General features: G+C 41.1%; 1 protein-coding gene and 1 long non-coding RNA gene across 4 annotated transcripts in view; both read right to left on the reverse strand.

The window, feature by feature from the left end:
- The window catches only part of mid2 (midline 2), a 154,037-nt gene extending 148,931 nt beyond the window's left edge, over positions 1 to 5,106 (reverse strand). For 2 of the 3 annotated variants that reach the window (XM_051954265.1, XM_022188973.2), the window contains exon 1: positions 4,632 to 5,105. The gene's annotated coding sequence lies outside the window, so the exon portion shown is untranslated. Of the gene's footprint in view, positions 1 to 4,631 lie in introns of all 3 variants that reach the window. The other variant, XM_022188985.2, reaches the window with a different exon arrangement.
- A 6,108-nt stretch (positions 5,107 to 11,214) lies between these two features.
- Positions 11,215 to 24,782, reverse strand: LOC110947651 (uncharacterized). The gene is made up of 3 exons (XR_002595460.2): positions 23,694 to 24,782; positions 16,657 to 16,835; positions 11,215 to 11,762 (listed from the first exon to the last, which is right to left on the reverse strand). It is a non-coding gene; the product is annotated as an uncharacterized LOC110947651 (long non-coding RNA).
- Positions 24,783 to 26,123: the final 1,341 nt, after the last annotated feature.

A 26,123-nucleotide genomic window follows, 5' to 3' on the forward strand; every position in this document is an offset into this window, starting at 1 on the left:
AAATATAAACTGAAAGGCACTGGGACGCTGTCATAATACACCTCTGCAAGCATTTTGAAAGGACAACCTTTGACCCCTCAGTGCTTAATTTGTGCACATTTAAATGGATGCATTTTTCTTTGCTTCACTTCGACAGTGCTGCATGTTTGTTTGTTCAAAGAAAAAGCATTTAAAGGGAAGCAATGTCACGATTTGACTTAATTTCAATCTGATTGAATATTGACTCACTCCTGTGCACTCTTGTGTTATTATTTAAGCCCACTAATAAAGAAACACTGCAAGAACTCCTGCCACGTCAGTAAAAACACCCCCACAAGCCATCTGTCTTCTTTCTTCTTCCTTCAGGGTCAAACTGTGAGCTTATTGAGCTAAGGTGCCCACTCATCTATCAGTGGGGCTTTTCCACAAGCCATCCAACACAGCTTGAACTAGAGGACCCTCATAATTGAATATTAAACCCCCGATGAGTGGGAAGGCAAACTACTGCGCTGTCAACTGGAGGCTGGAATATGTTGCTTGCCGTTGTGCTGGCAGAGATAGCGTGGTGGTGCTCTGTGCAGTGTCAGTTGCATCCTGCCTACCCGAGGTTATTCTGTCACACAGTCGCAATTTCAATCTTTTGGACAAGAATCTACAGACACTCATCCACATCCACACAGGAGTCCACAGATGCAAGCGGGCATGAATGTCCTTGGCACGCAAACATGTAAACACAGCTGGCATTAAATCAATGGTGGCACTTTAAGAAGGCTGTAGAAATGCTCTTTTGTTCAGTTACGTCAAGAAATAGATTTGGCTTCAGCGCTTTTATTTTGGTCCGTGTTTATTGCAGCGTGCTGAGGAAAAAAAAACACGGAGGGTGGAATCAGTACACAACAACAGATCAGAGGAAAGATTAAGCAGCAACCCGTGACTCTGCAATACAAATTTAATAGCATCTCTCACGGGCCCGAAAGCAAAATAGGAGTGAGTTAAATCACAAGGAAACTGCATTTTTCTGCTATCCTGCCTACATAATCTGACGTATGAAATGGATGATGAGGTGAAACATGATCAGAGGGGGCACTCTTAAAAAGATCAAAGGATGCTTTGTGTACCGTTACAAATTTGGCCTCTTCAAAAGTAAAAAAAATATTCTCGGCAACGGAGATGCAACTGCAGGAGGAAGCAGAATTGGGTTTTTAGATCTGTGTGTGTTGATATGGTGGAATGCAAGATTTTGGAGCGAGTCATGACTTAAAAACCACACAGTATCGCTAAAGGACAGCTAATGCAACCATTTAAAGTTATCAGTAAATGCTGAAATATCCAGTGAAATCTGTGACAAGAATATGTTTTTGAAAAAGCTGTCAGACCACCAAATCCATCCATTTTTTTTTTCTTCTTGAGTTATTCTAACCTTTGGTCAGATAACAATAAACACTTGTAAATTACATTGCACTTAATTGGGAATATAATGAGTTTTGCTATTTGAGAAAACAATCATTAGTTGCAGATTAAGTCCTGCATTTTGCATATTTTGATGTTGAGGTTGAAGATTGATCTGTAAGACATGAAGTATTTCAAAATCTTTAACATTTCACCCATTATCTTTAGACCTGATGCATTTCTTTTACAGAGGCAGTAAACACAATGGATACTACACACATGAAAATTGCAGTTAACATCCGTGAGCGACCAAAAAAAAAAAAAAAAAAAGTCTTACAACAAAGTTTTCCTTATTTTTAAAAAAAACAGATAAAGCATCAGTTCTTTCCATCAACCACCAGCTTCTACCAAACCAACATGCCAGCTCTCCTGCTGTTTTAAGAGGCTCACTGTGAAGGCACGGCCAAGAAGAGGACTTGAAGAGAAATGTGTCATTCAGACTGGTATCTGCTATTGACAGAAAGACCTGAACTTTAAAAAATCCCACGTTGAATGTCTACTTTGCCTCGCAGATCTGTGAGGATAAAAGCATTTGATATGTGCAGAGAACCTCCATGAGCAAAGAAAGAGTGTGGCCAAGAACGTCTCAAGATTAACTACTGCAACAGACAGGCACAAAAAATGGGATTAAGATATTTTCTGTCTTCGTTGGAGATTAAATGGACTTTGCAGTGTTTAGAAACTCTCCTAATCATCTGTGTTTAATAGAGTAAAAAGATTGAATGCGATACTGTAATATTATGACCTTGCTAATGAAGCTTCATCAAGAGTGCACTAATTATGAAGAATGCTAAGTTTCACTGCACAGTATGTGGGCCAGTTATACATCAAACACTATAAAATTGCATGACAGCTTTGCTAGAGCAGTAGTGGGAATTAAATACCAGGCACAAACTCACCAGGATTATTGCTTCTGGTAAAATACGTCAAACTTTGAGGAAGATCAAGTATCTGTCTGTTCTGTTGTGACTTGATTTGATGGTTAGAACAACAAATGGGCAGCAAGTTAAAGTAAAAACCAACAAAATCCAACCAGAACAAGGCTGTTTACATTGACACTACAACTTTGCTAGAGGGAAAGGTCACCATTTTTCTGAAACGCACACCCTCATTTGGTGTTTTAATGATGGTGGTGGACATGCCGGTCCAAAGTCTCCCATAAGTTTCCAATTGGGTTTAGATCTGCTGACTGCAAAACAGTACATGTAGCATTCATATTCATCAAAACATTCAGTGACCCCTCATTCCCTAGAAATGGAGGCATTACAACTGTGGAGGAGCCCACTGCCATCAGGATAGAAAGGTGTCCTCACAGGATTGGTCATCCTTCAGAATCACTCGAATTGATTTGCAGTCACCTTTCCCTCATCAGGGATAAGTGGACCCATTATTTAACCCTCTGATCCCCTCACTGTAGGGGTCTGGGGGGTTCAGGTTTTGCTTTAAATTTGTCACCCATCTGTATGTTTTAAAAAACAGCAAAATATAAATGCATCTGAACACAAATCCCCTTCCTCTTAAGTCCTTATTTCTTGAACAAATAACACTTTGCAGGCCAATTTCTGGTTTTCCAAGACAGGGACATCCACAATCTGCTGGCAGTGACATAAAATTGGCTTCAAGCTGTGGAGTCAAACAGGTACACTACTGTACAGTTGGTGTTTACATCTATTCTTAGAAATCACCGTAGCTGCAGCATCAACACAGGATGCCAACCTTCTGTCACGGCTATAATCATCCCAGCACATAGAAGCTGACGCCCTGTCTTTCGTACAGAAAAGAGGCAGCGCTCTTGTCATCATTATAATGTCTTAATAATTATCATCTGAGGGTGCGACCGGAGAGCGAGAGTGACAGAGGGAGAGAGAGGGAGGTATGGATAGACTGAGAGAGCGGGCAGCACCCTGTAGATGCATGATGAATGAGGGTGTCAGCTGTATTCACCCAACTAGCAGTGCTGTCTCTCACAGTGCCGGGCCCCACTCGCTGAGACCCGTCTCATTAACCACTGTGATCATGCATTAACAAGAGATCGACAGAGACGGGGAAATAAATCATTTTTTATAAGATGGCAAACCACCAGTTTTTTAAACTACAATAGCTGAGACTCCATAGGTTTCACTACTGATCAACACGGCTCTGACAGAACATCACGGTCTGGGTCACATCACGTATTGTCATAGGTGTTGGTATTATAGGATTAGAATTACTTGCAATCCCTTAATGTAAATATTAACAATTTGTCATTTAATACAATAAATGCAGCTTGGGCCGACACTTCCTTACACAGGACCCCACATTGTTTTTAGCATCCTGCATTATTGATGAGGAGCTGACATTTTACACTCTGCTTTTCAGAAGCCAAAGCAACAGAGCCTCCTCTGTCACTTGCAGTACAGTCTCCACAACAACCATTCTGACAGACTGCAAGAGTCAAAATGATGAAATAACCCTGAGGGGAGTGTGTACAATTCCTATTGTACTCATTAGTGAGTTTTGGTGACTGGGACTTCCACTGTACTACTGTAACATTCATATTCTACTTCTCTAATATGCTATAGTTCATACACAGAATAGGAAAGGGCATGCATTTAGACTTTTGACAATACTGGTGATGTGTGTGATGGAAGTTGAGAAAATTACATGATATATTTAGTTCTGACAGATAAAGAAAATGCTTTTCTACAGCATCAGGGGTGTGGTTGCAGCTCAGGTAAGTCCCTGGAGACTTAAAACACCACAATGATGGAACTGATGAGTGCTTGAGACTAAAACACCACCAGCAAGACTCAAAAATAGTAGTAGTAAAACCTAATACAGTCAAATCAACAGCAACATCACCCAGAGTGATAGTAGTAGTAGTTTCGTCACTCTTTAACACACATCTGCCTTTGAGATACACATAAACAAACACAACTGCATGGATATTTAGTGTGGGATGACCACCAGATTACAGACTGACTTTCTCGCCTCGTTTTCCGAATGACAACATCAGTCACACACGTTGTTTTTATGTTGCAGGTTTCTTGGCACATGCAGCCTTTCAATGCACTGATCAGCTGATACGCTTCATTATACTACTGCAAGCCTGAATCCATACCACAACACTGTGCAGCCCTGCACAAACGGGTTATTTTAGCCAGCATGTGTCCTCCCCGTGCAAGTTACTCTCTCTGTTCCACTAAAAAAGAAGCTCAGCCTACCTCGGTTTCGCCGTGACAGCTCCGTGTGTCGACTTGTAGCAGTAGCAGGGGCTGGCAACAATGTGACGCTCGCAGTAAAGATCACAGTTCGTAAGCGAAGAAGTTTTTGACGAGTAAGTGAGTCAGGGATCACGGTGTCACCGGATCTGTGTGATCACACGCCGCCGTGGAGTGTGCACGACAACGCCCCAAAACAAAATTGATCTGCTTTATCCGCCCGCCGGATCATTAACGCTTGTTAAAGATGTTGCTCTCCAACTCGGCTGTGCGCAACGGCGCGCTCCTTCTCCCTCCCGACGTGCTTTCCAGAACCAAAACGCTCCCCAAGGACACGTGACCAATCCACGGGGGACGGGAATAGAGCTCGTTTCCCCCCACGGCAGCAGCTGGGATCGGTTACACCGCTGCTCCAGTGCCCGCGCAACAAACCCGAGCTGTGCGCAACCATACTCCTCCTCCAGCCGCCCTCCATCCCCTGTGGCCTCACGGTGTCGCTGTCATTTGTCTTTACCTTGAAATGCTCCATTTGGAACATCTTTGGATGAAAGTACACCTGCTTTATTTGTTGATTGGTTGTTAGGAACTGAAATTGCCATCAGACTTAATTTGCCCTCACAGTTACCATAGAAGTCAATTTAAAATAGGCACCATGCAAAATGTATATTTGTGGGTATATGATATGCATTTAGTAAAAATTACAAAAATGATCATTAAAAACAATACTTTGAGTCACACACAATCACACCTATAGAACATGATTATTGCTGGAGGCAGAGGAAAAGCTATTTTCTCAACCTGATCCTTACAATAAGTGATTCAGGTCAACATGCACAAATATTCCACTAAACATAGCCTGGTTTTGTGTCTTTGTCTTTATTTTTCACTGGAAAAAAGAGAACTGAACATTTCAGTCATAATGTGATGACATTTATATGATTATCAGGCCGCTGTCTACATATCCGTGACCAAATCACACCACGTTGTCACAGTCCTGAGGAGGGAGATTAAGTGGAAAGTTAAGGGATGCTATCACATTCCTGATGTTTTGAATATTCCACATTTAGTGATGAATGGAGATGTACAAGCAAAACTTAGATAACTGCTTCTGATTTTTAACTAATTCGAATTTTGGGACCCTGAATTTTCCACAGTTGAGTCGATGTTAATTCATAAGTTTGGCCACTTGAATGTGACTCTGCTGCTCCATTTCTGCAGGACAGATGGAAGATTTATTTCACATATTTCTTCCTCTATGATGGAAAACATTAGTCACTCCTGTTAAACTGGACTTACAAGATGTATACTTAACCTTAACAGACATACTTAAGGTCAGAAAAGAGTCAGTTACTGACTAAGCAATGTTTACTCTTTAAACAACCCATAATACAGTTCTCTTAACGTAACAGTGTGTAAAACAGCTTTTCAAAACAGCTTTTCAAAATGTTGTATTTGTCATTTAGTGTCACATTGGGCTTGTTATTCCCATCTTGTAGTTGTATTTTATCATATATACGGTAAATTTATTAAAGCATATATATGCATGTGCTGCTGTATGTTCAAGGTTCAAGGTTCAAGGAATCTTTATTATCCCCGTGGGGCCAATCACTATACAGCCAGCAGAGCAAGTCAACAACAATCGCATCGCAGAGTACCAAGCACAGACAATAATAACAACAATGGATAGCACAAACGGGTTCAGCTCACACACCCTGTCTCCGGAGAGATACTAGGAAGATTCATAATGCGGTAATGAGCCTCTTTAGAAGCTTGAGTGGACTTGTAGCAGCACATTCATTCATGTCATTTTATCGAGTAAAAACATAGAGCTCAGAAGAACATGTGTTTGTAAGCTAAAAAGTGGAAAAAAAAATTTGAAAGTTACTAGTTAGTTGAAACAACTTGATTTATTAGCTTAAGGCCCGGTCACACCGCCCGAACTTTGCTGGAGCGTTCCTGGAGCGGTGAAAAAATTCATCACCGCTTGTAACCGTTCACCACCGTTTAACAGAAGTTGGCCCCCGTTAAAGCAACGCCGTATACGCTCGGCCACCGCTGATGTTTCTGGAGGGGCCCTCCTACCGCTCCGAAAGTTTTGAGCTGCACAAAATATTGCGAGCGGTGAGGAGGGGGCAATTTTCCGCCCCGGCAAAGTTCACCCCCACTCCACCAACGCCCAGTCAAAGTTTGGCACCGCTAGACGCAAGTTCGTGGACGCTCGGGTCCGCTAGGCCAACGCAGAAATCTTGAACGCTGGACCACCGCTGCTTCGTCAGCGTTGCCCGGGCGGCGATTAAACGTTGCGCAAACTTCGGTGGAGCGGTTGTAAGCGTTTTACGAGCGGACACGGGGTTGCTGGAACGGTGTCGGGCGTTGAAGCAGCGATCCATGGCGGCGATGAACTTTGGTTTGGCGTTGGTATAGAGGTGTCGGAGCGGGACCAGAATTTGGCTATAAATACGGGGAGAAATGGACCAGGAGCTCATTTATCGAGCTGCCGTTGAGTTCAGACCTCATCTATATCGATTTTGCTCAAAAAACCGTATCACCATGGATGCTGAGAGACTTGCTATGATTGGTGCACTAGTCCAGCAGCAGAATCAGAACCTCCTCAGATTGCAACAAGCTGTTGACGGAAGGAGAAGAGAGAGAAGGAGAGACAGAGTTGTGTGGGTCAGAAAGTGGATACTGAGAAGGCCTGAACATGGACTGTATGACAAGCTGATGGTGGAGCTGAGGAATGAGGATCCACGAGCCTTCCAGCACTTCATGAGGATGCCACCAGCCATGTTTGACGAACGATCCGTTTAGCTCCGTAGTCACAAGCGGTATGCCGCTAAACCAACTTTATACCCCTGTCGAGCCAACGCCCACATGCGCAGAACGCCGCTATACCAACGCTCGCGTCACCGCTAAACCAACGCTAAAGCAACGCCGGCTTCAACGGTGCACCGCTAATCCAACGCCTGTGTTTTCGATTTTTTTTCCCCATTTTGTGCGCGGTGACGAGCGTTGTCGACATTCGCCCCCCCCCCTCCCTACCGTTCAAGGAACGCTCCAGCAAAGTTCGGGCGGTGTGACCGGGCCTTTACATATTTATGTTGAATTAAGGAGAAAATATTAGTTAGATTCAAGTAGATGTTTGCATGATGTTTCACAGTTCAACAAGAGACTGCTCAGCACAAAGACCTCCATGTTCCAGTTGATACATTTTGACAGAGCAATTCACCATATTCCTGTTTTATGTAAAGATTCAGGCCAGAAATTTGCAGCAATTTTTTTCTGCCATAAATTCCAATTTCTACATCTATGAGAAGGAAGACTTGATGTATTCATCTCTAATGTGAAGCTTCTTTACACCCACCTGCTGGCAAAACAGGTTCAACTAAATAAAATTCACCACCAGACTGATGTATATTAATTAACGTGTGTGATTATTTGCTACATTATTATGTCACTGTGTTGCTCAGATTCTGTCTGTCCTTTATATTGGACATCATACACAAAATTTTCACACTCAGAAAAATCAAACAAAGTTAGTGCAAATGCAGAAGCAACAGCTTGAACCCTTTTTAGGCTGAGTTCACCTCCTCGGCTGCATGTGGTTATAATCTGAAAGTGGGCAAATGGGAACAACATTACCATTCATTCGCCTGCTGTGCACATGTAGGCGGAGGAATGTCGCGTCATTGCTGCTGTTTGTCTGCTCTACATGCACAGTTTGAACATCTTGTAACTGCACTGGAAACCTCAGATATATGGTGTAATAGGACAATAATTGTCAGATCCACTAAAACTTGAAGGTTGAAGGCCCAGAACAGATGCTTGAAATTTTAGCGTTTACTTCCAGAGTGAGATGATGCTTGCACGGGGATTAAGAGATTCATTTTTGAGACCGCAATGACCAGATAGATAAATGCTTAAGTGCCAAGTGAAGAAATTAAAGAAGGCTGGAAAATATGTGCATCTTAAATTCCTCTGTCACCTGACTCAGTTCCAGTGAAAATGCTACGGAAACGAGGTTATGGGCCTGGAAATGAAGATGAGAGGAGCTGTTTTTTTTTTTTTTTTCCAGGCCCGTAGGTGAGCTAACGTGGGTGTGCTGATGAGAAACAAGGATTTGTCTGCTGAATTACTGCCTTCAAACAGCTCTCAAATGCAAATGGGACAGATGCTGAATTGTGGCAGAACTGTGGTGTCGTACAAGTTGCCATCTTAATTAGTTCCTCTGTGACAAGCTGCCCGTTCAGTGGAGACAAGAAGGACAACTTAATGCTGAAGGGAAACTGATAGGTGGTCTTTGTCTCTCTGTCTGTGCCTCTCTCAAATCCGCCCACTGCCCTCCCACACATACTGCCACTCACCAGCTTCCTAGCACACATCATTATTGATTACATTGTGTTGTACAGCGAATGTGCCATGTTCGGTGCACATCAGTGTTTTTTTCAACGCGCATTTTCGACTCAACCTATTCAATAATCAATCTCATTTGGACTGGGAATATCCACTGTGTAAGAAAGATGGATTAAATCCTCAGTGGAGAGATCCACGCTGGAAAATTGCACTGAAAATGGGCTACGGGGAAACCTAGCAATCTTCTTGCTGTAGTATGTGTGTGGTGTGGTAAGACAGGTAATGACTGCACAGGGATGCTGTTCCTTTCCACCTTACTGGCAGATTCATATACGTCCTCCACATGTTTATGCAGGAAGCAGATAAACTGGAACCTCGGGGTTTAGCCTGTACACAGGGCTGAATATTAAAGGTGGGAGGTGGTTCTTTATGCTGGTTGGTCCCTGGTGGACATGTGCTTGCTCGCTAAGCAGATTTCATCTCATGTTATGAAGCACATGCATAAAAAGCCAGTGTGATTTAGAAATATGCGTTAAAGAATAAGCGTTTCTGAACCCACTCTGACTTTCGGTGTCACTCAACTCATTCAATTGCAAACTAACATCCCACAGTTTCAGTCAAAACACTCTCAGTATATTCATCCTTTCAAGCAACTCATCAGATGTCCTTGTCCTTCTTCATCTATATTGGTCGTATTTGAAAGAGACAACATTTGATCTCGTCTTTTTGAATTCAGTGGCATCGAGGACTAAAAAATAATTGAGCTAGTTTATCAACAACAACCACGCACAATATATGAACTCGCATAGCTGACATCATGATAATTCTCTCCACTGGTTCACTCACTTTGACAAAAAAGCTTCAAGTTGGACCTCAGGAATGATAGACCTCTTATATTTGATTACAGGAAATTTGGGCAACAGTGAAGTAATCTTTCCATACATGGTTTGCATCATCGTACAACGTGTTGGTTGCAATGATGGAAAATTCAGTGCTCCTAATTTTCTCATGGCGGCAAAGATATAGCGCAGCTGTCTCCTGTCTCCCTTCTGCTTCTCATGCAAGATCAGTCATCTACTGCAGCGAACGGTTTTAAAAGGATTTGACAGCCTTATCCGACATAAAAGCCAAACTGACAATGCTCAAAATTCCAAAGCCACCGTGTCCTTCTTGATATCACTGCTGAGTGTGCCAAGATCAGAAATGTTGCAAACCTGCACCAATTTGCACATAAAATAGACTTTAAAGCTATCTTGTGGAATATTTGTTCATTAGTAGCACTATGGAGTGATGTTTTTCTGAGTGGGTCCCTGTTTTGTTTGTCTTCCACCGGGAGATGAGTTGATGGACAGTTGCTGTGCGAGGGAGCATAGCAACAAGTCTGCAACAGCAGTGAAGACTCAAGAACACACTCAGTGTGTTTTGGTGAGAAACACTGAATGTAAACATAACTCTGTTTGGGCTGTGTAAACTCCAGAGGGCATCTTTAAGCATTGAGGCTTTGCTCCAGCAACTATTTCCCTTTTCAGAACATACTGTTGGTTACACAAACTCAAATACAAGCAAAGACAACTGCAACCACGAATAAGCGTCTCCAAATTTGCACTTGCAGCAGGAGAAATGTCGAAACCTTCACGCGCTCATCTACTTTTCTAGCTCTCAGGCTAACTTTATTTTTGTCAACATTGACTTTACTTCTTGACCAAATTCCTGTTAGCTATACAGCAGGATACATTACAAAATAGTGGCAAAAAGAAAGCTAGGGAATTAGCTTTCCACCTTTTAATGAAGAGAAGACCAGATATGCTCTAAATAAAACATTAACCCTCATCAACCCTGAATGCTTGGAGGTCGATGAAAAGTATTTTGTAATGTGTGCAGACAAGCGGTATGCTGTATTATCTCTTACAAACCTCCCTTCATTTACATAGAGATTAGCCCAAAACATATTGTTAATCATTACAGGGCTTATGAATTCTTAATTGAAGAGGGATAACTGAGGCTGGGGAAAAGTAATAATTAATGAGGCTGGGTGCAGATGGGACAGTATGGGATACTTAATTACATTTTGGCAGAGGCAAATGACCCATTTTTGAAGTTGGCTGGAGTACACATAAGTTTGAAGTCAACTCAGAGAAATCCCACTTGCATAAAAATGAAATTCTGCTCATTGTAAACCAACAAAAGCTTATTTTGTGTAAACAAAACAAACGTATTTTCATGATGGGTTTTATTTAGGAAGTTGCTAACACATTTATAATAAAAATGATAACAGTTTCAAAAAGTACCAGCAGTGAAACAATGACACACAAATCTCTCAGAACTTAATCAGTGCTGTCTGCCTGCAGGCTGTAGCAACAATATCATGCACAGTGGAGACTTCCAAGGACTGCATAATACCGTATATTATACATTATGTAACTATCTCCGTGACTAAATCTCTGGTCTCCAACTGTGCATGTATTAACATCTGAAGTTTTAAAAACGTTCCTTTGTTGAGCGGCTCGGAGGATTTGACTGTCTGCTGTCTGGCTGTCTGTACGTCTGGGGTTTCTAAGGATCAGTGTTGATGTAAGTAGCTGCCAGCTGCCGTCTTCCAGTTCACTGTCCAGTCGGCTCTGTCAGACCGTGAGCCAGCCACAAATATAATCCTGCAATCACACTGGCTCATAAATGTCTAAGCAGGAAGACGTCGGCTTGCAGGTGGTTGTCTGCTGAGCTGCTGCACTGCAGGAACTGTTTTATCTGTTTTGATGCCTCAGCTGGGAAACTGCCGGTCAGCTAAAGCAGCGGGGAAAAAAAATCCACATTACAATGGGTGATCAGGAGGTCTCTGTAAATTGTTGATGAAATCTGCATGCAGTCAAATGCATTATTCAAATCTTAACACCATTTCAGCCTGCAATTTTCTTTTTTTAAAAATATGATTTAATTACATGTTTAAAAATTGTGCCCTCTGTTCAAGTTTGGTCAACCTAACCTCCCACCACTCTTTCAATGTGTTCTCAGATTTTGGTACATGATAAAACTAATTTTGTAAAACTGGCTCAATACCCATGCAAAACACATAATAACCGTGAATACAAATATGCCACAAAAGCCCAAGGCCACTGAGGAAAGCATTTCCGACTGAAGTTCAAAAGAGTATTTCATGATTATAAAAAAAAAACACCACAGAGACTAATGGAGCCACAGAGCTGCAGTTTGTGTCAGCTTTCTTTGTCCTAATTAGATTAAAATCTAAAGTGGATTTTTATATGATAGAAGGCTTACAAGTACAAACTTTAGCCTTTAAAATAAAAAGCTAAGTTCAATTATGCCACTATTAATTTCACATCAAAGAATTGTATATTCAAAGTATCATGACTTTCTGATTGAAAATCTGAGTTATATATTTGACTTTTCTCTACTTTGAAGTACTTTAAGAATTTTACTGAAGCTCTGGTCTGGAATTATTTCCCCTGCCACATTATTTATAAACTCTCTTCAATTGCTGCAGATTTGTATCAGATTGCATGTCAGTGCCTCATCATGTGCATTACTAGAGGCGATTCTTAATCGCACAGGTATGAAAAACAGTGACGTTACAAAAGTGGTTGTACTGGTAACAGATTGCAATTGGATTAGCCCGAGGATTTGTCAGCTAGGAAAAGGTTATCTTGCTTTTCAACACCTGCTGTTTACTGATACAGTTCTGATAAGGCGCTGACAGGAATTTGGATGTGTCTGACAATTTAGAAGGAGATATGAGGTAGATAAAGGCAATGCTCAGCAGGTTGCACTGAGCTCGAAAACTATGGATGTCACAGCATAGTTAGCACAGCAAATGAAAATGGTCTGTTAACTTTCCTCTGGAAAGCTTTTAAAAAAAGTGAAAAAAAAAAAGACTAGACTAAGCAGCACTGGTAAAATTTGTTCGGCATGTGAGTTAGGATGGAACAAGCTACCGACACAGTTGATTAACCCTCAGTGAAATAATGAACTTATATGACCAAATACAAGTTTGAAATAGTTGTCTTTGATTAATAGAGTCAATGAGTTTTTCATTTTTGAACACTTTTTTTTTTAAAAATGTTGAAGCATTTTAAAATCTTGAAGATGTTTCTTTGACTCACCAAATGCAATGAAAGATTTAAATTTCCTTACAATTTGTCACATTCTGTATTCTGTCTTTGTGTGGGTGCTGGTTTATTCCAGAGTTTTTAGGAAATGAATCTCTCTTTATCAGCTTACACAAGTAAGCAGTGAGAGTTTACATCTGAAGAATAAAAGCGAGCTGAGCAAAGCTGTAGGTGTAGGCTAACACGGCCTCATATAATTCTCAGACTGATTAAATATCTCAGTCCGTCGTTCTTTAAGGGCGCCTGACTGCAGCCATATATGTGCAGGATAAAATTTTGTCCAGCTGCGGAGCCCTGAGGCAGGGGTCTCATGTCACTGCAGAGTTGAACAGAATATCTCAGCATCTGCTGTTGCCAGCCCAGGAAGCATCGCTAGATTAGAAAACCTGAGGGCCTCTGATTATCTTGAGGCCCTGGCCATGACAGAGTCCTGGCTGGCAGCGTCGCCATCCTGAAATTGAATTGGGAAGGATTTGATGGGTTTAAAGGCTTTGGCTCTCACTGTGATAGAATCAGATAGCAGTGAAAACTCCAGGACGTTGTGACAGACGGAAGGTTTGATGGTTGAGCACAGAGTGAGAGAGAAACCTGGACATAGAGGAGGCAAGCTGCTGGAAATAAAGCATCTTACCTCGTCATGTGAAGGTCATTTTAAACTTGTGTCTTTATGTCATAAGTTCATGTTTATCTGACATACCTCACATAAACTGATTTTTGCCTTAAGGATGACAGCAGATAGAAGAGTCTTAACCTATCCACACTGCTTTATCATTGAACGTGAGACATGAAGCTCTAGTGACTCTACTGTAAACACAAAAGTTAAAATAAAAATTGTTATCATATGTATGAAAGTACATGTGCATGCTGAATTTTATTGTGTGATGATGTATTCTTTTGTCCAATAAAACTCATGACTAGTTTCTACCACTAAATAAGACTTTTTGGCTTTTTTGTCACATCTCTGACCAAGTAAAATTTCACGTGCACCTCACAGAACGTAGATGTTACATCAAGTTCAGTGAAGTGCCTATTTTTTATATAACACATTTAAAACAACAGCTGTTGAACAAATGTACCAAACACATTTAAATATTAAAGTGAAGACTTTACGGCGTTGTTTCTGATGTGAATTTACAGTCGAAAGTCTTCAAAATGATTTCAGTGGCTGACGAATTTTAGAATTCACAAAACGTGGAAAAATCCAGCAAATCCAAACATTCTCTATGATCAGACATATTTGCAACAACGAAGAGGCAGAAATTCCCTTTAACAGAAAGAGAGCTCCAGCAGAGCCAGGTTCAGGGAGGGCAGCTTGAAGTGAAGGTAAAGTGGGGAGAGAGAAAATGATAGCTGAGACAAGCAAGAGGACAAGAACACCGGAGCAGTTGGTGGGACCAGTAGCTGCTGATCAGACCAGTGCAGCTCCAGAGTCAGAAATACCTGCAGAGAGGTTCAGGCAGAGGGAGGACAGAGAGGACAAACATGCAGTAGTTATATAAATACACCAAAGAAATAACAAGAATGAACTGGGGATAGCTAAGCTAAAGCATATTGGCTAGACTAAAAAAAGAGTTTAAAGAAAAAAATGAATAAAATCAATCAATACAAAAGAACAGGGCAATAAAAAAGAAACTAAAATTTCACAAGAAACTTTAGGAAGAACTAAATGCAATGGGATTTGTATTTGAGATCATCAGTGGTGGATTTAATGTCACACAGGAGGATGTTGTAGAATGTGGGTGCAAAAATTAAAAAAAAAGTCTTCTCCCCTTTTGGTTTTCAGACATGAGTGAAGAACTGAGGGGAGTGACTGAAGATGACCTAAGTGTTCATACTGGCAGTATTCACAGAACTAAAACATCTAAGACTGCATGAACAAACAGTAAAATGTTTATGTCAGTGTTGTATTTCACCAGTATCTGATGCAAACGAACCAAAAACTGTCGTGATTTGTTGTCTTTTCGTTGCACCAGCTCAGTCTGGATGCATCATATCATTCTTATCTAACTGTGGAAATACTTTCAAGGATGAAAAGCAGTCTTCAAATTAAGAAAAAAAAAATATTGACAGCCTTAGCTACTGTACATAATTCATCAATTCTAATGAGATAGAGGGACACAAGCTTTACAGCAAGCAAGAGAACTGTGTTTTTGTTCCTCTGTGATGCTCTTAAACACCGACCAGACAAGCACGTCAAGTTCCATGTGACTCGATAGGATTGACTGTTTTGTATGCTTCACTTGCTGCATCCTTCAAAGAATAGTGGTGTGGTGGTGTCTTGCTGCTTGATTCATGATCAAACTTTGATGTCGACTACATGTCTTTTTATGATTTTTTTCTGTTCTCAAACAAACCCACTGCCTTCCTCAAAAATACTATATGTGTTACAAAAAGCTGAAAATCAAAGCTTTTTAATGGAAAAAAATGTCACTTCAGAGAACTCAGTGAATGGCTCCTCTATATAGGCAGTGCACAACTGAGTGGCTGTCAGGAAAGACAAAACTTTGGCCACTGTGCTGTTTGTGCTTCTTTCTGTCCTGCTATTGACTGTGTGGTGTGAAGAAAGGAAATGCAAGCAAGAAAGTGTACACAGTTGTGCAGCACACTTATTGCCAGTGAAGCATAGAGCTTATAGGATATCAATAAATCCAGCCAGTGTTGCCAGCGATAAGGAGGCTTGTGAAAAGACAGCGTGTACAACAGAAATATTGAGGTGTTTGTCTCAGCGCATGACACCTTCTAGAGGCCAGCAGAGTCATGGCTGATCATTGTCACGGCTCCCAAACTGTCAGTCCTCTGGGAGCAACTGTCTGCCTTTAGCCGGCCACAGAATCATCCGGCCTCGGGCGACACTGGAAGACATGGCTCAGAGGGAAAGATGGAGGGAAGAGGACAGAGAGAGGCAGGAAACACATCTTTCTTTAGGCACCCCTCATAAAAAGTAATAAGGAGAGAAACTCACTGTAAAATGCATGAGGAAATAACAGAATTTCGCAAGTAGATATCATAAACTTTTGAAAACATTCCTCTTTAGTGCTTCATGGAGGGATGAACCCATTTAAATTTTTGAAAGCTCCCTGAGCTTTCAAGAGCAAAGAGAAAAGAGAAAAACAGGGGCATATTTAGGTAGATCAGCTTCTGTAGGTTTCTTATCAATTAACAGTAACTGAAGGGTGATTGAAATGATTTTTTTTTTCCCCCCTGTGGAGTTACATAAACAAAAAAGAGCAGAAATCTGTTGTGAGCTTCAGTTGGGAATCGATGGGAAACGGGAGTGCTGCACAGAAATGTTGTTTGTCACGAAACCATCAGCAACCCAACAGCTCACAGAAGAAGATCATGCTGGGTTGTTGGACAAACATCAAAGGCAGAGGCCTCAAATAGTTTCTCTGTCACACTGGGTGACCCAGCGGCACTTCGCTTCCTCCATATGTACACAGACAAGTTGATATCCATAAACCCCACTGGCACACACACAGCCATGCATACTACGTGCACATTACTCCTGTGTGTTTATACAGTAATCAGGTTCCCACATTCGCTCACAAAACTACCTGTTCTTGTTCTGCTTTCTGAGAAGTCCCTTTTTACTCGGGTACAAAGTCAGTTGAAGCAGCATCCACACACAGTTGGAGACAGGAATCTGTCACAGTTGTCTTGACCTTTGATCTCCATGTCTTTGAAACCTGGTCGCTCTCCGCCATCAACATCACCAACCGCATGCATGTGGCATCTGCGGAAAAGAACACCAGTGTGTTTGTTACTAAAGTTAGCTTAAAGTAGAAGTCAGGCCACACAGGGAGGGAAGTGAGGATGTTACTATCACTGGTATGTTTAACTCATAGCATATGGAAATCACAAAAGAAATCCTAACAAGATACCTGAATAGAAAAGGTTGTTCCATAACTGTCCTACTGATAATTACATTGCTGAAAATGTCAGTTGTCTTTATGTCAACCCACAAGAATCTGAAATCTGTCAATTGTAAAAAGTATCATGCATTAGGTGCATTTAAAGTCAAACCCAATGCCAGATAAGTTTAGCTTTTTTTTCTCTGACACTTATCAGGATTCATATTGTGCTCTGATATGATGCCTGACCAAAAAAAAAAAAAAAAAAAAAAAAAGAATAGAACTGCTAACGGTTTTGATTACAAGCTTTGATGAATAAACTTCTAGCCGCTATAGAAACAAGATTTCCCCTGAGAGCATATTAAGACACGTCGTTCAATATCTTGCTTCAAATATACTTACTGATGATGAGAATGATGTTCAGTCGGTATTTTGTAATGGGAGTCCTTACAGTAATTGACAATCTACTTATAAGTTTTAATGTCTTGTTTCCTAAAACATGAAGCATTAAGACAGTATATAATAAAGGAGTATCGCATCATTATATTGCCTTTTTCCTTTGTCACTAGGATTTAACAAGATATTCTTACTGCAGATGAACTGCCTGGTAGGAACTCAATCTCACACAAAATGTATGCGACACACACACACACAAGCATGGAGAATATTAAAGTACACTGCAATTAATGTTGTTCTCCCAATGCAGTTTAAAATACCAGGAAATTATACGAAACATTGTCTTTGTGGAAAAAAAGAAGACACGAACGGGCTGCTTCTCCTCTTGAATGACCTGACTATTCATCAGAGACAACAAAGCACTTGAGAACACAAAAAAGGAGGAATATTTTCACTGTGAAGATTCTCTTTGGAAATGCGTGACTGTGCAAGTAGATGGACTTCAGGCCACCTGCTGCTGCCTGTGTGCTTGTCTAATGGTGTTTGTCCAAGAAAGATAAGGACCTCTCCATGGGCCAACCGATGGGATTTAATTAACAGAGAGTAACAGAGCCCGGTAGCTGGGATGTTGTCATCTCCAGAATTTAAAAAAATAAAAATAAAAAATTGTCACACAAGAGACAACCCTGCTACAGAAGGTTTTTCTAGTTGTGGACTTGTGGGAATTACTTGAGGCAGCTTTTCTAAGTATGGAAATGAAAACATAGCCTAGTATCAAGTATTAATATGCCAGACAGCGTGACCAAGTAGACACAGTTGCTAACCCTGGATTAGTGCCTCCACTGTGGGGGGGACTTAGTCAGTGACACCAAACACTTTGTAGTTTAATTACTCTTAAATGTTGATGCGTCACAGTCTTACTGACCAAAAAAGTCAGAGTTGACTTCTCTGCCGAGGACAAACATCCTCTCTGAGCGGCCAAACAGATGCTGAGTGCTGCAAGTAGCCTGAGGAACAAACAAGCACGCATTCAGAGGCAATGTCAATCAGTCACTCAGCCATCCACAAACAGCCTTTCCACTCGAGCCCAGATTGTTTTTGAATCAAATTTTAACCCTCATCTCCGTCATCACCCCTGCAGGAAACAAGTGAAACTGGAAAGTTGTAAATAAACATATCCATTGTTCTACTGTGCTAGTGAGGTCTGTGCTATAATTAACCAAGAGGAGGTGGATTTTAAAAGTCAGGCAAGGCCAATCAATGCTGATCCACAGGACAGTGAGAATCAGAGGTCTGCTGTTAAACTCTGCCCACTGAGGCTGGATAATCAAGGAGAGTGCTGCTGCCATTTCAAGTGGAAATGTGGTCCAACATAAAAGGATGGGAAAGGGCATTTGTCGCTTCATCATAATGTGTTTTTTTCTGCAAGTTGGTGTTTTTTTCTTATTGAACCATGATCAAAACGAGCTCTTTTTTACTTTGGTAAACCTCACCTTGTTCACTTGCTAGTCCGATCATGCTAAGTAGGTGCATTTTTTTCTGTATCACAAGATAATGAAAGATTAGATGTCAGGTCTGAAACACCTTGGCCTTGATTTGGAGATGAACTCACTAAACTGTGTGCGATTAGACAAATTTAAAAGGCGGCACATCTTTCATTGCATGCTTTTATCTACAGCCGTTTCATTTATTTTGCCTCCATTAAAGGTAATCAATACTTTATTGATCGGCATTACCATTTTGCTCCATTTCGTGAGATGATCCCGCAGCACAGCCGCGGCTCAGTGATTATGAGAATATGTCCATATGAATGTGGTTAAACTGTTTTCACATGACTTAACGCCTCAGATTCTATTTTCAGAAATGCCTACAGCCCCAATGATCACGGTCTGCCTGTCTGTGTTTTCTTGCGTGTTAATAAATCTTCCATAATTGCAACTACATGCAGTTTCAAGCAACGGGGAAGCTATTAAGGTGATGCTTGGGGTGTGTTGAGCAGCAACCAGAATAGTCTTTACTAATTTCTTTCTTCCCACACATGTTGCAATTTGTGGAATGCTTCGGTGCGCTTTTCCACTTTTGAAAAAGACACGTCTCGCTAGAGTTAAAAACTAGCACATTACCAATTACCATTATGTAGGCTGCAACCCAAATTCCTATTTAGTTGTAATCTTTCCCAGAAGATAGCAAGACCATAATGAAAAAAAAATGCTTTCACAGAGAGATAGTTAGAAGTGATATTTAAATGCTGCTATTGGAAATACATTGCCTGCTAAGCACGAATCTGTTTGAACTTCAAAAAAGCTGGAGACAAACGTAGTGAGGAGATCACGCCTAGAAATCAAAGCAACAGCACTTCAAACGCTGACTGCAGGGACAAGTGAATCAGGAATGGGAACACTTATATACTTATGTGCTTTTTATAACTTCTACCAATGTTCTGCTTTTTTTATTGGGTACTTATCTTTCTGGCTCCCACATATCACAGTTGCCTTTTCTCATGTTGAGGTTGGAATGTAAAGCATATTTAACATTTACATTATGGATTGATAGGGATCATGGCTCATTGATGGAAATCAGTCAATCACCTTAGCAATTCTCTGGATGTCCTCTTAAATAACCCTCTTACATATTTGGTCCAAATGCTAGACCTATTGTCAAGTATTTCTCCAGGCAAATCTGTGAGTGAGATGACAAATGGAGAGTTTGTCTAACAGTATCATCCTAGGATGTGCAGTTATTTGTGTGATTTAAATCAACTCGGGATAATAAGTCGTCTTACAACAAAGCAAACCAAATCCTTTTTAGTCAGTTTCTCTTATTTTTTATGGAAATTCAAGGGACAGAAGAATGCTTTTGGGGTTGTACCACAGACAGCAAGAGTAGGTGATGAGCAAAGCCCTGGTTTCAGATAGAAAGTTGGAGAAAACAAAGCTGAGGGCAAACAATGTTAGGTACTGACAATGAGTCACTACAGATTTCCTTTGCCAGGAAAACAAGCTGAGACAGAGCAGAAAATACGCTAAAGAAAAATGGGGAAAAAGTGAAAACATAGAATTAAAGTTGAACAGTTAGAGAGAAGGTTGGGTAGTGCACTGGAGTGCATGAAGCCGAGTTTTGACAGTCTGGAGGAACAGAGTTCAGACCTCAGCTTCCTGACAACGGTAATTACTTCCCTGGCTTAACTCATGGCCTGAATCTCCTTCACAGCCAACTAATGCTCACCACTTAGGTTTGGTGCTGCATGTTCCTGTGATGAGAGAAGAGTTTGTGGTTTACTTTTCCACAATCCAAGCCTAACCAGTGGGACACATTTCTTAAAGATGACTGGACAGCAAATTTAATCCTCAGAGGGTGAGAGAAGCTTAGGATTATGTGCCATATCTCACCAGCCAATGAGAGGATTTGAGCCTGTTGGGTTCTGATGTCCTGGCCAATCACAGCCTGAAGCAGAGGATCAAATGCACATGGGGAGAAGCAGTGGTAAAGAAATGATGCACGGTGATAACTATGGTGTCAAACAGTGACTCTGTATGGACCTGTAAAACACAGAATTATATAATATATGATAGATTATGGGGCTGCACAGTGGAGTAGTGGTTAGCACTTTCGCCTTGCAGCAAGAAGATCCCGGTTCAAATCCTTGGGTGGGCCTGGGATCTTTCTGTATGGAGTTTGCATGTTCTCCCTGTGCATGCGTGGGTTTTCTCCAGGTACTCCGGCTTCCTCCCACGGTCCAAAAATATGCTGAGGTTAATTGGTTACTCTAAATTGCCCGTAGGTGTGAATGTGTGTGTGATTGTTTGTCTGTATATGTAGCCCTGTGACAGACTGGCGACCTGTCCAGGGTGTCCCCTGCCTTCGCCCGAGTCAGCTGGGATAGGCTCCAGCACCCCCAGTGACCCTGGTGAGGATAAAGCGGTGTATAGAGAATGGATGGATGGATGATAGATTATGTAAATTTAGTCGATTATTTATCAGCCACTTTTACAGTCTCATCTGAAATGTTAGGTTTAATTTGTCATATTGAAAGAGTCAGATTTTAATGGATTTAAATGATTCATTTTGGGAACAAACAAAAAAAAACACCTTTTAGTGGGAAAATTTTGCACTTGTTCGGATTTACTTGGCCAGCATGTCAAAAATCTAACTGATCAAAGAAGGGCATGATGGATTATATTTCAGCGAGGCTTATTGCAACATCTATTCAATAAATCATGCATTTCAATATGCTCTGAAGACCACAACAATATAGTTCTTTTCTTTCCTTTTCTTTGTCCATTGCATAGTCATTATCTGTGATCTCTGCTCATCCTTGGCTGTTGTACAAATTGCCGTGCACCGAAACAACCTGAAGTTGTAAAGAGAAACGCTAAGGTTTGAAGAGCAATAATATCCTGCAACGACAATGGAACGTGCAGAAAAACAAGACACTTTCAGTTTTCTAGAAGCAGCAGTCATAAAGCTGCAGCAACATCTTTTCTGAACATTGCAAAGGGAAGGACCCTCGCTGGCTTAGAGAAGTTGTCTTTTGTTTGCTTTCACTGCCCTCTAGTGTCACTTACCTGGTGACATTCGTGTCTGGCCGCTATATAAAGTTGCTACGGGTGGCATATGGAGACTTAGCAAAAGATTAATCTATGAATATTAGGATATTGTGCACACATATACAGAAACCTTTCTGTGTCAGTTTATACATAGTGTAATTATAATGCTGATTGGCCTTGTAAAGTGTCTTTGCAAAGTGTAGAAATAATACTAGTGAGAAATCGTACTTACTGTGAAAGTATTTCAGCAGCTTCAGTACAAAAGTACTTCATGTACTGAGGCAACTTTTATGTATTTTTTATGTATAAATTTTCTATATTTACAAGACAGAGGGACAACTGAACCTTCTTCTGTAAGAGTGTGTCAGTTCAGGAGGTCAGGATTACTATACGGATGTGGAAATGAATGTTAATTTAAATATTTTTTACATCTTGACAAGCTGTTTCCATCATGAAGTAAAATACAATATTGTTCGGTTCCAAAATACTTGGGACTAAATGTTTGGTGCCTTTGTAGATACATTAAGATCTTTAAGTTCTAGTGCAAAATGATAAACTAAGGCAGGAGTGTCAAACTCATTTTGATCCAGGGGCTGCATACGGCCTAATTTGATCTCAAAGGGGCCGGACCAGTAAACTTATAGCATAATTACCGAGAAGTAACAACACGTTTAAGTTTTTCCGATGTTTTAGTGCAAAGGAGAAGAAATATATTTTAAAAATCTTTATATGTAATGAACTGTCCTTTTAAAAAATATATTAGAAACAACCAGAGATTAAAGTAAATGCAATTTCAACAACACTATGACTCAGTTTAACATTTATTTGTGTGCATTACAACTGATCACAGTGATTGTGCAATGGCACAACATATTTAATCACAGGTATGTGTAACTTAAAAACATAGTCCTGGAATTTAAAAAAAAAACTTATCAAGATACAGAAATTTTTTTGAAGTCCGTTTTCCACATTTGGAAAGTCATTGTGAACACCTAAATTATGCACACATCTTAAGTAGCAATTTCACAGTATTTACTACAGCAAGTTTTCATTTTGCAACTGTTTTTTTGTCCTAGGGCAACAATGTTTAAAGCAGCATTTTATGGGATTTATTCTTGCTTCGTATTTGCTCCTGAAACTTGACATCTTTTAGCCAGCACAAGTGCATCAGTATCAGACATCATGTCAGCAGCCAACTTCAGCATGTCAGTTCAGTGCTGATGTGTGAGCTTTGTGCGCTGTTTTGTTTTAATAATGTTCATTACTGAGAAAACTTGCTCACAAAGATAGGTCGTCCCAAACGTGCACAACATTTTTGCAGCCAGTGCTGTTAATTTAGGGTAGCCTGGAAGGAGATGCTGATCAAATGTTTCAAAGCCCACAGAGGCAAATCTGTCCTTCAGTTCTACATCACACTACAAATCCATTATTTCAAGTTGCATGTCAAAGGGCACATCAGAAACTTCGACTGTGAATGATGAGCAAACAACTGCAAATTCTGTCTGGAGTTCGCTAAAGACCTGAAATCGTTTCTCAAACTCCCACAGCAATCCCGTAATCTTGTCTTTGTCCTGGCTCACGTCAGCATCGACGCTGGCTGCGCATACATCTCTTGCAAGCTGCGTCTCTCACAATGCGAGCTTCAACTTGAATGCACGTATGCTGTCATAACACTGGGTGATCATTTTTTGCGCCTTTTTAACATTTTGTTCAGATTATTCAAGTGCTCTGTAACATCAAATATAAATGCAAGGTCCCGCAGCCATTGTGGGCTTTGTAATTCCACAACAGGTTTACCTTTTTTCCTCCGTGATCTGTCCGATGTCCCACGAAGTTTGAGGAAGCGCTTTAGCACAGCACCTCGGCTTAGCCACCTTACCTCAGTGTGGTACGGCAGGCCATGGGTGATGTTACTGTCACTGAGAAGGCAGTCAAACTGACGACGGTTCGGACCTCTGGCACAGACGAAGTTAACAGTTCAGACAACCACCTCCACGACGTGATCCATTTTTAACGACTTACAGCACAACGCCTCCTGATGCAAAATAGAGTGGAATGTCCAAAAACAACTCCCTCCATTTGCGGCTTTGACTTTGTCTTTAAACTTTGCCACAACACCCGCCTTTTTCCCGACGATGGTGCACCATCTGTAGCCAGGCTGACAGCGCGGGACCAGTCCATTCTGACCCTGTCCAGCACCAACGACAGCGCGGAAAATGTCCTGGCTGTTACAGTGTCTGACATGGGCACCGACTCAAGAAACTCCTCTGTGACATTCAAAGTCTCGTCAACTCCACGAATGAATGCAAGACCAGCTGAGCGACGTCAGTAATATCAGCGCTATCATCTGTTGCAACAGAAAATGACAGAAATGACTCCACTTTGCCTTACGATTTCTGCAGCCTTCAGCCTGCAAGTTTTAAAAACTCCCCCTCAGAGTACGGCTTTGATGCTAATGCTGTTTTGCTAGCAGTTAGGTAGCTGGCTTTCACTGCAGCATCGCTGACCTCACGGCTCCGGGTGAAAACAGATTGCCGTTTCCTCGAACCCGCCAACAGTTCATTTATGTTCTGTCTTCTCAGTTGTCCTTGCAAGCTGTTGTATTTTTTCGCCATGCCGAGTCTCATAGTGGCGCCGAAGATTAAAGTCCTTGCTTGCATACACACAGGTTTGTCATTCACCTCAGTGAGCGAACAGGAAGTGGTCCATTTATTTTGGAAAATCCTACAGCAGAAAAGCAGGTAAAACTCCAATAGACAAAAAGCCACCTGGAGACCCGGATTATTGCCGCCACCTGCTGCCAGCGCCGAGTCACGCCGTCCGCCCCGAGACGGAGCGCCCCGAGCAGACGGTGTGGGAGCCGTAGTCTGACCAAACAAAGGCAGTGGTGATGTAGGTCATAATTTTTTGAATATTTTTTTGGATATTGCGGTGTACTCCACGGGCCGGGTCGGACCTTCCGGCGGTCTGGTACCGGTCCGCGGACCGTAAGTGTGTCCCCTCCGCACACAGGTTGACAGTATTACAAGTACTCTGTAAAATGATCTCAGGGGCCATGAGTTTGACACACGTGAACTAAGGCATAGTATTGTTCAAGGTGCGCTTCTTTTTCCTGAAAAAATAGGGTAAAAGATGGTTCATTGAATGTGAACATTTTCAGAATGTACTTTTTTGCACTAAATGAATATTTTTTTGGAGTTGTGGTTTGTAGGTTGTCATGCTGTGATTTTACTGGTTTGGCCTACTTAAGATCAAATTGTGCTGTATGTCGCCCTTGAATTAAAATGAGTTTGACATCCCTGGTCTAGAGGATTCACGTTCAATCACAGATACCCTAAAACTGAAATAATGAAGGAAATTAAATCAGTTTGTAACCTCGGTGAAGATTAAGCTAATGTCACATATAGTTTTTAGATACTCTGCTCTGTACACCAAGTGGACTTTGCCCTTACCTATTAAATGGATCACCTCTATGGATTACAGTCACACATACTCTAACTAAATCTTTTTTTTGTAATTACCACATTTGCCATGTTAACAGGACGTTTTCCCTTGGAAATACTTGTTTTTAATATGAGTCTTGCATATAGATATATGGATTGTGCTCAGACAACTAAAACATCTTAAATCTGTGAAAATTAAAAATTCTTCCAATATGACTTACAGAAAAAAGATCCAGCTGAAGAAAAAAATGTTTAAAAACCTGTTTATTTATTTGTAGGAGTCTCCGTAGAAAGCTGTTAGTTTAGTTGTTGAAGATGTTTCACCTTTTGAGAATCAAAGACATTCAGTAGTTTTATACTGAAACTCCACGGACAACCATGACCTGGATGATTGAGAATCTACACAGACATACTCTGTATGTTTTTGCTTTGGCTGGTAAGTGAATGACCCAGTCAAGGATACACTTCTGGGTTTTAAAATGAACTCTGTGCCACCATTTAAGAAAGATAACCGAGGTAACACTGACCTCATGATCTCATGTTCGCCATCCACCAAAATATATTTGACATCTACCATGTCAGTGTATAGAAATCATTGTTCATTCACAGACATCAGCCACGATTAGCAGTTCCTTGGATGTCTTTCTCAATAACCTTTTCACCTAATATATTTGGTCCAAATGCTAGATTGACCTTGACGTCAAAAGTTTCTTCAGCCATCCGTCACTAAGATTTTTCCAGATTTAGAACTCGTCAAAAAGCATCATCCAAGCTGTGCAGTTAT

Source organism: Acanthochromis polyacanthus, chromosome 10 (assembly GCF_021347895.1).
Source record: "Acanthochromis polyacanthus isolate Apoly-LR-REF ecotype Palm Island chromosome 10, KAUST_Apoly_ChrSc, whole genome shotgun sequence".
In the NCBI taxonomy this organism is placed as follows: Eukaryota; Metazoa; Chordata; class Actinopteri; family Pomacentridae; genus Acanthochromis; species Acanthochromis polyacanthus.